This window comes from Acyrthosiphon pisum, chromosome A1 (assembly GCF_005508785.2).
Source record: "Acyrthosiphon pisum isolate AL4f chromosome A1, pea_aphid_22Mar2018_4r6ur, whole genome shotgun sequence".
Taxonomy (NCBI): Eukaryota; Metazoa; Arthropoda; class Insecta; order Hemiptera; family Aphididae; genus Acyrthosiphon; species Acyrthosiphon pisum.
This window is the reverse complement of record NC_042494.1, coordinates 73,408,305-73,419,112: the sequence shown is the minus strand read 5'-3', so window position 1 is coordinate 73,419,112 and position 10,808 is coordinate 73,408,305. Positions and strand designations below refer to the sequence as shown.

Genomic DNA, 10,808 nt, shown 5'->3' with positions numbered 1-10,808 from the left:
AAGCCAGTAGTTAATATTTAAGTTAAAATGGTGTCTAAAATTTGACGAACTGGGTGGAGAGAGGCACTGTGAAAAATATTGGTCCACGCTCGAGAGTAGGATCCTTAACTAAATTTAAATTACTTTTAATTAATCGTTCGTTATTCGATTTGTATGCATTGCATTTATCAAAATATCAAATTATAAATGTATGCTGTGATTCAAAAGAGTAAAAACTTTATAAACTTTATAACTTTAAAAATAATTTTTTTTTAAATGTTTCCCGTAATTTCAAATTATGTAAATATAATGTTTTTAAATTCTTTAACTGTAGCTTACGAAATAATGAGTGACTTACGTTGAACTAATCACTCTGTATGTATCTATAACGCATACCATAATAATATTTGATTGTTAGTTGTTAAATTCTAATAGTTTTTTTTATTTTTATTATTACTATAGTTTTCTCGTTTCCGTAAACGCTTTTTTAGTGAAATAGGGCTATATACGAAAATTAATCTTCATAATAAAACGTTATTACGGAAATATTATTATTCGTTGTGGAAAATTTAAATTTCACGAGTCGCCTGTATTACTTATTTTTATTTGTTAATATTATTATCATAACTACGTAAATTCATTATTATAGGCCAGCTGATGTGTTTATTTATTTTTATTGAACGTATATATTGAAGTATCGGATCTAAGGGTCATTGGCTTTGTGCAAAGTGTCAATATTTGCTAATAATATTAAATATTATTTATTAATATATAACTCGGGATATGTTTGTCCAGCTTCCAGCAGATATGGGATTTGTAGTCGTCAGTTATATATCAGGTTCAAAGACTTGACACCAAAGCGGGACCACTCACCCCGAAGGCTGTTGAATGTTTGTACCTAATATTATTGTTGTCACACCAAAATCGAAAACTGTTTGAAAAAACATTATTTTTTTTCATCGCTTTCACAGCGAGGTATCATGTGGCCATACGGTGCCGATCGCGGGACAAAAAAAAAATCGGACGTAAAACGTTCCGTTACACGCCTATATGTATATCACACGCGCGAAACCATTGCCTTCCGACGTCTCCAACCCCCAACGCCAACCCCTCACCTATGCCATTTTCTCGCCCCCGCACCATCCCTCCTCCCAACCAAACCGACATTATCGTCGACGACTGTCTTCGTCGCTCTCCCGCCGTTTAATAGAGTTCGCTGATAGCGTAGTCGGCACCAGCGCACGAGACATCCACCCACCATCTATAGAGGGTGGGTGTGGGGGTACCCGAATGCACGGCGCACACCACCAGTGTGCCCGTGACGAATATCCGCCGCAGTCGTCACCACCACCGCCGTCATACATGTCCGTCAATATCCATCCTCGGTCATACGATCCGCGAAATTTCGGTATAATTTCGTATATACGCGCGTGACTGACGGACGAGGCACGTCATCATAATATTATTATCATTCGCGGGAGAATTAAATTTAAAAACAATTTTTTTTTTTTTTTTGTAAAAAAATCATAAGCCTGCTACTTTCGGAGCGACCGCTGCAGAACGCATACTCGTATGCAACAATGATCCGAGCCCGTTGTCGACGTTAATAGTAATAATAATTTATTGTTGTTATAATAACTCAATATCCGACGATAGTGTGTGGTGTCCTCGTCATCAACTCACCCGGTTTCAGACATACGCGAACGTGTTTGCAGAGTATAAGCAGCTCAACCACCGAGTGCCGAACGAGATATTAATAAATTTTATATTATATTGTTGTAAACACACATAAAACTGAGCAGGTCATCATAACGCTGTCGACAGACACCGGGATAGCCGCTCGACCCAAGTGAGTGATTATTTATATACACAATTTTTTTTTTTTTTACACCATATGGAAACACGTGCGGCGCATCTCGTCTGGTCGATTGTTCAAACGCACGGAAGTATGACGGCGTTGCACAAACAAAGACCGTTATCAACAATTTGTTTGTTGAAATTATGTACTTAACGCCGTTTGGGCGCCCTACGACCGAGACTATACCGTCGTTGTTATTACTATTATTATAATCGTGCGGACTTGTTGCCACCCGTGTAAGCAGTCTTGCTGGCTGGTTTTTCAAACGGAATTAATCACTGCACTTTTATGGTAAACGGAAGGAAATGTGATTGATACGTGCACATCAATCACCCGGTCCGTTGTTTTTTTTTTGTAGTCTGCAGGACGTCTAAAAAAAAAAACAAAAGTATGGAGTTTTATAATTTGTTACGACTAATTGATATACAAGCGGAATTTGAATGGGGTGCGTGAACAATAGATAATATTATAACATATAAACAATTTATAAAATTGATTTGTTTCATTGTATTTACACTCAACAGTCAGATTATCAGTATATATTAAGTTAGAAAATGGTTAGAATGGTTAGAACTAAACATACTTAGTACGAATTCACCTTATTACAATCATTTAAATAGTTACGTATTAGAAGAATTAATTTTGACATGATGCGACTCTGATATTTTTATACAAAAATCAATAACTATCATTCTTTTTCGTGATTAAAGATTTTATTTATTAAGAAACAAAATCAAAAAAGGTTTTCAGTTTTTTTTAAATATAGTATTAATGAAAATATTAGAGAACACATTTTTTTGTGTCTTTTAATTAACGAGATATACTAAACTGATAAAAAGAAAATTATCATAGAATAATATTTATAAAATTTTTGAAAGAAAGAAGTTATGCTAAATGCTTATTAAAAAATTAAATGGGCCTACGCGTATGTATCTACATTGTACCTACATATAACTATATTATATTAAAAAGGAAACCCGAGATTAAATAGGATATCTGAGCTACAAAAGGTTATAAGAGAAGTAACATTGAAATTAAAGTGTACAGTTTATTCTAAGCAGGGATTAGATAAAAATGTAAAATTGCAAAATCCTAAAATAAAAATTACTAAATAAAAACGAATTATGTATGCTATTATCGTACTTATATGGTTTTATATCTCATGATATTAATATTTTTGGTACGCTCAGTGTAGTATCATACCATTAACAAATAGGTACACATAATCTAAAAGATAAATATTAGGATTTATGAATTTCGTTCTGGATGACATCAATGAATGTGTATTAAGTGAACAAATAATATACAGTCAGATACTCTAGCAGGAATTTGAAAAAAAATTTTCAAATATCACTTCAACAGTAAAACCTTTAATTATGAGAACCTCTAAAAAAAGGACACATTATTACGTTAAATTAAAAATATACATGTAATATAGATGTCGTAACCTCTTAATAATGGACACTCTTATATATGAGTCCACTGTGGATGTGTAATGTGTATACTACAGACTGGACCTAATTTATTTTAAAATTAACTTTTCATTTATAGGGACATCCCACACAGCATTTTAATATTTCCCAACTATGGTATAAATATTTTCAGGAGAACAGTATAGTTGTCAAAATATTTGAATAAGTTGCGTAAATAATAAGGAAATATTGTATTTATATTTTTTGGCCAAGAAGTTCACTTTTGATAAATATTTTGTAAAAAATATTAACGAAACATTTTAATGGAAACATTATAAAAATATTAAATCAACATTTTTGTGCAATATTTTATTATTTTATGAGAATAAAATATTTACACAATATTATTAGTCAAATATTCATTATTCAAGCACTCCAAAATATTTTAATTTCCCAAAAGCTGTGTGGGATACTATAGAAACTAGGTAATAACAATACATTTTTTTTAGGTTTTTATACGATCCATAAATATGATATAACAATATGTAAATTGCACAGTAAAAATTGACTAATTTAAATTTATTGACATTAATTGATAAGCAAAATAACAATCGAATTATGAAAATTGGAAATTATCAGTTGTGAGTCGTCTAATAAACGTGCAACACAACCTCAATACGCGTATGCCATTGTGTACAACGAACAATAACAAAATAATAACAGATTTTTTTAAAGGTGATTCAATTTTTTTATTTTTTATAGTGAACAGCTTTAAATTACTCACGACTGTCCACTATACAAGTATAGAGGTACATAAAAACATACATAAATAAAATATTACTTTCCACCGATCAACAATTTAATTACTTTGAAGTTTATATACAAACGACGAATAAAAGTGCGAAAACAGATGAATTGTAGCAAAAGAATTTAATTTTTGTACATACTAATCACTAGGTATTAATTACAGTTTTAATCACTAATCCTATTGAAAATACGTATTATGTGAGTGAAAATCGTGTGAATAGTAACTTTTAGATTTTAATAAGCAGTTTTATATATTTCATTATAATATGTTGAAATGCTTTGACCGAAGAGCATTAAATATTTTTTTGCCAGTTTTATTAATTTGTTAAACAAAAATAAAAAATCGTATTATAATGATTAAATAATAATATGTATACATGAGTGGTACAAATTAATATCAGAAAATTACATCTGCTACTTTGCCAGAAGTGACACTAATGTTAAAGATTGTCGTATTATATATTATGATATATTAAAATGAGATATTTGTAATAGTTATACAGGATACATGCATGTTCCCAATTTTATTTCTTCAACAGTGCAGGAGCGAGCAATGTCAGTTGAATCACCCTGCAATATAGTATAACTTGTTTAGTGATACATGTTATAGTTTTTAAGCATGTGTGCTAATTAACTTTTTTTAATTAAAATAATATATCACGAATTAAAAAAATGTATTATGTCAGTATTTTGATGTTTAAAAGTATATAAGAGTAAAAGACAAACATAAAATACAATGTCATTATTTATAAACGACTCGTGCATAATGTGCTTTTAAACATTTCTAAATTGATGGCTAAATCGACTAAAAAGAATTTATCGTGACTGCATTTCCAAAAAAAAAAAAAAAGTTGTCGAAAACAAAATTTTGTTTATTTATCCAATGTGTGTTTTTAAATTAATAATTATCAACCTTGTTCATAATTTTCATTTAGCCATTGAAAGTTTAATTATTACATTTTATCGTAAATTACAACCAATCATATAAATAGTATTACATTATTACCCATATTACCTACCATTTTTTAAATATTTTATAATATGTATATGATAATAAAATACCATTAAGATTAAAGACTTCGAGATTATTTTAGTTTTTTTTCTTACTCTGTTAGTTAAATCAATTGTGTAGAATCTCAAGACCGAATATCAAACACAAAGTACATAGGTAATATATTTGTACCTCTGCTTTTGGCATTTTAAATATATTATGATTCAATTTAGATATTGAATTGAATAGTTTAATTGGTTTTTAAAGAACATATTAATCAAGATTAATTGGGTTCAAAATTCATCGAGTGAATAAAAATAATCACGAAACGATTTAAGAAGTTTAAGCTCATTTGAATAAATTACTTAAGGTTGTTTCATTTCAAATAATCGAAATATTATATTGTTTTAATTTTAAATTTAAAATCAGAAATTGTATAATATGCATATAAAAATAAAATCATTTGAGATAATTTTCTTCAAGTGTTAAGCATTTTCACTACTTTGTTATACTAACACGTATGTAGTTTTGCATTACTTTAGAACTTATATAAAAAAGATTTATTCGTATATAGATAGGTACTAAAAACTTAAATACACATTTTATGATACATATTACGTTAACAGTGTTCTTTTGAAAAAAAAAAATAATTATGGTTAGATTATTTTGTAGCATTATAATAACTTATTTATGTTTATAGAACTTGGGCTGCCGCGGCTTATGAATTTTATTATTACGAATAAATTACAAAACGATTTTATTATTATGATTTCTCATTTTGTAACACGGCGCGTTGTATAGGCAATTTAGCACTATATGTGCATATCATTCCTGGTTATCAAACACAATAATATTGAAAGATAATACAAACCACAAAATGAAATATTAAATTCGCCAAATTTTACTAGTCTTACTTGTGTAGGTACAACAAGAATTTTTATGATTTGTCAGTTTGAAGATTATTTGTACGTTATAATGCAATAACTTTCATATTATCACTCATTATAAATAAATAAGGTTGAAAAATTAAAATAATATATTCTTTTCACATAAACAATCGCAATATTATTGTTAAATTATTTATGTATTTTCTTAACTATTATTATTATCATCATTAATATATATTATCATTATTTTTAAAATATACCCTTGGCCAGCAATGAATTTCGGGTGTGACTTATAGATATTGATTTACATTGTCAATTTATTTGATGTAACAGATAGTCAAATTTTGTTTTTATAATAATAATTACAAGGCTCAACATTTTATATAGGTAATAAAGTAGTTTTCCTTGTGTACTCGAAATTAATTATTGAGTTTCATATTATTAACTTATATGCAAAAAATGTGTTGCTATTTTTCCGATATTGTTATTAAATGGTAATATTATGTAACTCACCATCCAGGAAAACCGAATGAATTACAATTTAATCGAACATACACCATAAAACTTTTAAGTTTTCGTCTTTTACAATGTACTATCTATATATAAATCGATAAATATTTTGAAAAAGGTAATTGTTCATCAAAACCTATTAGGATTTTTGCATTATATAATAAAAAATGTATTTATAAACATTTAATAATTACAATTTATTTGATGTCCGGCTAGATATTAATAATGATGTGTATTTCATATTTTTGTTTCTTATATTAATATTCAAGATAAATGTGCTTTTAATTTCCGACTCAAAAGTTATATCGCTCAAAGTTGATATAGGTATTTTTATTTCGTTAAACATATACACTTTAATACTTAATATGATATAAGTATTTACAGTACACACACACATATATATTATTACTATATATAGCTTGTGTTCAAATGTTTAAGAGTAGTTTTCAGTTGCTTTAATGTCAATTAGTAACTTGCATTTTTATTTTTGCAAACAAAAGTTATTTTGATCGAGAAGAATTACTGCTCATCAACATTTTTTCACTACCTACTAAATTTTTTATATTAATATATATTTTTAAATTAATAAAGTCACTATATTAATGTACATATATTTACGAGAATAGATTATTATTTTTTAAACATGAAAAGTGATAGTATGAAAATTATAATATATTCATTATTATTTGCCATGCATTATTGCGTTCATTTTCTCAAAATAAAATGTTAAATTCTGTATAATACCTTAACATAATATTGAAATATTTATGTAACAAAATAATGAAGGTGAGTTTCTTTGAATATATTGATTTTTAATTGTTAAAATATATTGTACTGAAAAATAGCATTTGTACTGTTTATTCTGTTTTATAATTTAATTGTAAATATAAAAAAAAATATTAAATTTTAAGAATCTAGGGCTTAGATTTCAGTGACTTAGTTTGTGATGTTTGTTGAAGTGTTCACTTGTACCTATATTAATTTAATATACTATATTTTCTGTAACCCGATGACTCGTGTTTTATACTTAATACATATTTAATATTTAAATTATTTATTATCATTTTGACTGTCATATTGTAGTAATTCAATTTGAATCATACAGAAAATAAAGTTTGTTATAATGCAATGAGATATCATTAATGGAGAATATTTAATTTACTTTTCAAAATATTATTGTGTTTCTGTAGTAAATAATTAATGAAGCTAACTAAAATTTTAAACAAACCTTCAATCTTAATTAGCGATCAAAAGATTCACTGCAAGCAAAAAAAAAAAAAAAATAATAATTTAAATACCTATATTGTTTCTCAGTATTTTTTTTTGTACACATTTTGATTAATCAAATCAATAATTTATATTGAAATAAAATAATGTTACTAATATTTCATCAAATGTCTTAATATAAAATTATTCATAACAGTTTAATATCATGTAGTATCAGTAATATAGATTTTACAATATTTGCAAAATAATTATGCGTATGTTTGACCAAATAATAATTAATTCAGTCAATTCATGATGTTATATGAGTACGTTTTCATTTTGATAACATTTTTGTGATATAGCCTTGTAGGTTATTAATTATTTAAGTAGTACAAATTGAACTATGTACATATATGAAAATAACATAATTTGCTATTGTTTGTAATAACTGGTAAATTTAGATTATAGTCAAATTAGTTTTTGTTGAAGTTACGTTAAATGCAATAGGATAACCTATTTGGCTTCAATTTATTATTGTACGATATTAACTGTACGTATGTAAATGTTTGCAAATATTCACTTTTTATTTAGCTTTGATGTTATAATTTCATGAAGTAAATAGTACAATATTCTGTTTCTACAATATATTATAATATGGAAATACAACTATGGATAATTTATTTCATACATTGATTCTTCCTTTTTTTAGTTATATGACAATTAAAATATAATACTCTCATAATGTAGTGACATATTTTACACTGACGGAACATTGCGATTTGTTGATAACTGAGCAAAGAATGGAAAAAAAACCTGAAATGCTTCATAAGAAACTCGAGCACGTACTGAAAAGTTATTATAAGCCCCAACGGACGTAGAATGATATTTACTCAAGTTTCCCCCAAGAAAAACTTTGCAGTTAACCAAAAACAAAAAAAAAAAACAGTTTCAACGAATTTATCATTGACAATAAACATTTATTTTTCTTAAAATAAATAACAAGTTAAAAATCACCTGGAAGGCGCTGGACACTAACCTTTATATACATTTGCTTTTAAATTGTTAGTTCTTTCATTTTATAATATAGTTTTATGGTTAAATACAATGCTTATTATATTAACTAATATTAAAATCAACTTATTAAGAATTGAAAAAAAAACATTATTCAATATTAAAATTTAAATATAAAGTACATGTATACTTTGAAGGTATTATTTTCCCACCATATATTCTTAAAATTAAAACCAGTGAAATATTATACTATAATACAAGTTTTTAGCTTTAAGTGGATGTCTCACCATCATGAGTTTTCTTCTTAAATTTTGTAACGTTGCAAATTAACATTTAGCAGTTATAATTTAGTTTTCGTTAGTTTTGTAAGAGTCAATTAACAGCTATTAAACTTAAACAGCTATTTTAACATTTTATCTGTTATGATGAGGGTATTTTTTCAATTTTATTTTTTAATTAAGTTTTAAGCAATAATAAGATTTAAATAGTGATATTTTGCACAAATTATGGTTTTAATTTTTAGAATATGACTTGAAAATAGGTAGTAAGATTTTACAAAGTATGATATTATTTTATGTTTACATTGGATATGGTTCTTTTTTAGTAGGATGCTAAACCCCCATAATAATATGTATTGTTATTGTTTTCCATATCACTGACAACATATCAAATTTGCGTTCTTTAGAACCATTTTGTTGTTGTTAGCGTAAATACTGCAGAGAACTGACGTATTATCAATTTAAAGGTAAAAAATATATTATCTAGGGCATCATGTAAGTTTTATTGATGTTTACGATTTTATCTAAATTATAATAAATTTAAAATTGTAATATTTTACATTGAAAGCAAATTGGCTATGTTGTTCGTTTGTAAGACGGAAAAAAACACGTGGGATGGCGCTTGGCGTCCTATTAAGGATTTAGAAAATATAAAAGGCATTACAATGTGATACATAAAAAATATATTCTTATATACTTAAATAAACGTATAGAATGAATATACCAAAACGAACATACTAGGGTGTTATAACCCAAACGTAATTAATATATATTACACAATATAAAATAATATTATGTAACCATACATTCTTTAACAGTTACATCATATATTAAAAAAACACCACACCTCCACAATAAGCCATTAACATTACGAGACGTACTTACACTAAAAATTCTCATAATATTTGGCCGTAAAGAAATAATAAAGATAAAAGAATATTACGCAACACCAATACAAATAAACAACATACAATATTTACACCTATAGGTAAGCATGCGCACCAATAAAATATTCACTCGTGTGCCAAAAACTATTGCTAAAACTTTACTTAAAGAAAAAAAAACAATAGCACACATGAACCATGACCTAACAAAACGCCTCCTCCGTGCAAATATTACCAAAAACCAACGATAACATGTGAAATATGACATAACATGTACGCATATGCACACTGTACGACATTCGGTCAAACAATTAGATATCAGTGCTAAAACTATGAGCAAAAAGAATAATAAGGTAGCACCTAACATGCCTAACACCTTTATCGTGCCAATATTGCAAAAAAAAAAAACAACGAAAATGTGCAAAAACACAACATGAATGGACGCGCGTGCGCAATTCACATAACAAAAGCGAACAATCAATTTTGACGTTACGTAATAACAATATAGTGTGGATAAAACAATAGCTTTCTTGTATAAACCCAACGCACAGACAACAGAACATACGCGTGAACATCACAGCAAACAAAGTTCATTCCACCCAAAGTGCTACTCACAACAATCATACAGTGCAACACGGCAGATCAACACAGATGACCATGTCGACGGCACCCGCAGCGAAACCACACAACACCGACCAGTTTTTAGGGTCCCGTAGCAAAGAACTGAACCCTTATAGATTCGTCATGTCCGTCTATCTGTCCGTCTATCTGTCCGTCTATCTGTCCGTCTGGGTGTCACAGCAACTTTTTTCCGAAACTATAAGAACTATACTGTTGAAACTTGGACACTTGGTAAGTAGATGTATTCTGTGAACCGAATTAAGATTTTCACAAAAAAATAGAAAAAAATAAATACATTTTGGGGGTTCTCCATACTTAGAACCAGGGAGTCAAACGGGATTTGACCCGGGTCGTAAACCCGGCT

General features: G+C 27.8%; 1 protein-coding gene across 1 annotated transcript in view; it reads left to right on the top strand.

The window, feature by feature from the left end:
• Positions 1-1,302: 1,302 nt before the first annotated feature.
• LOC100168787 (ankyrin repeat and death domain-containing protein 1A-like) overlaps positions 1,303-10,808 on the top strand; it is a 104,582-nt gene continuing 95,076 nt past the window's right edge. The window contains exon 1 of the mRNA XM_029487485.1: positions 1,303-1,828. The gene's annotated coding sequence lies outside the window, so the exon portion shown is untranslated. The remainder of the gene's footprint in view (positions 1,829-10,808) is intronic.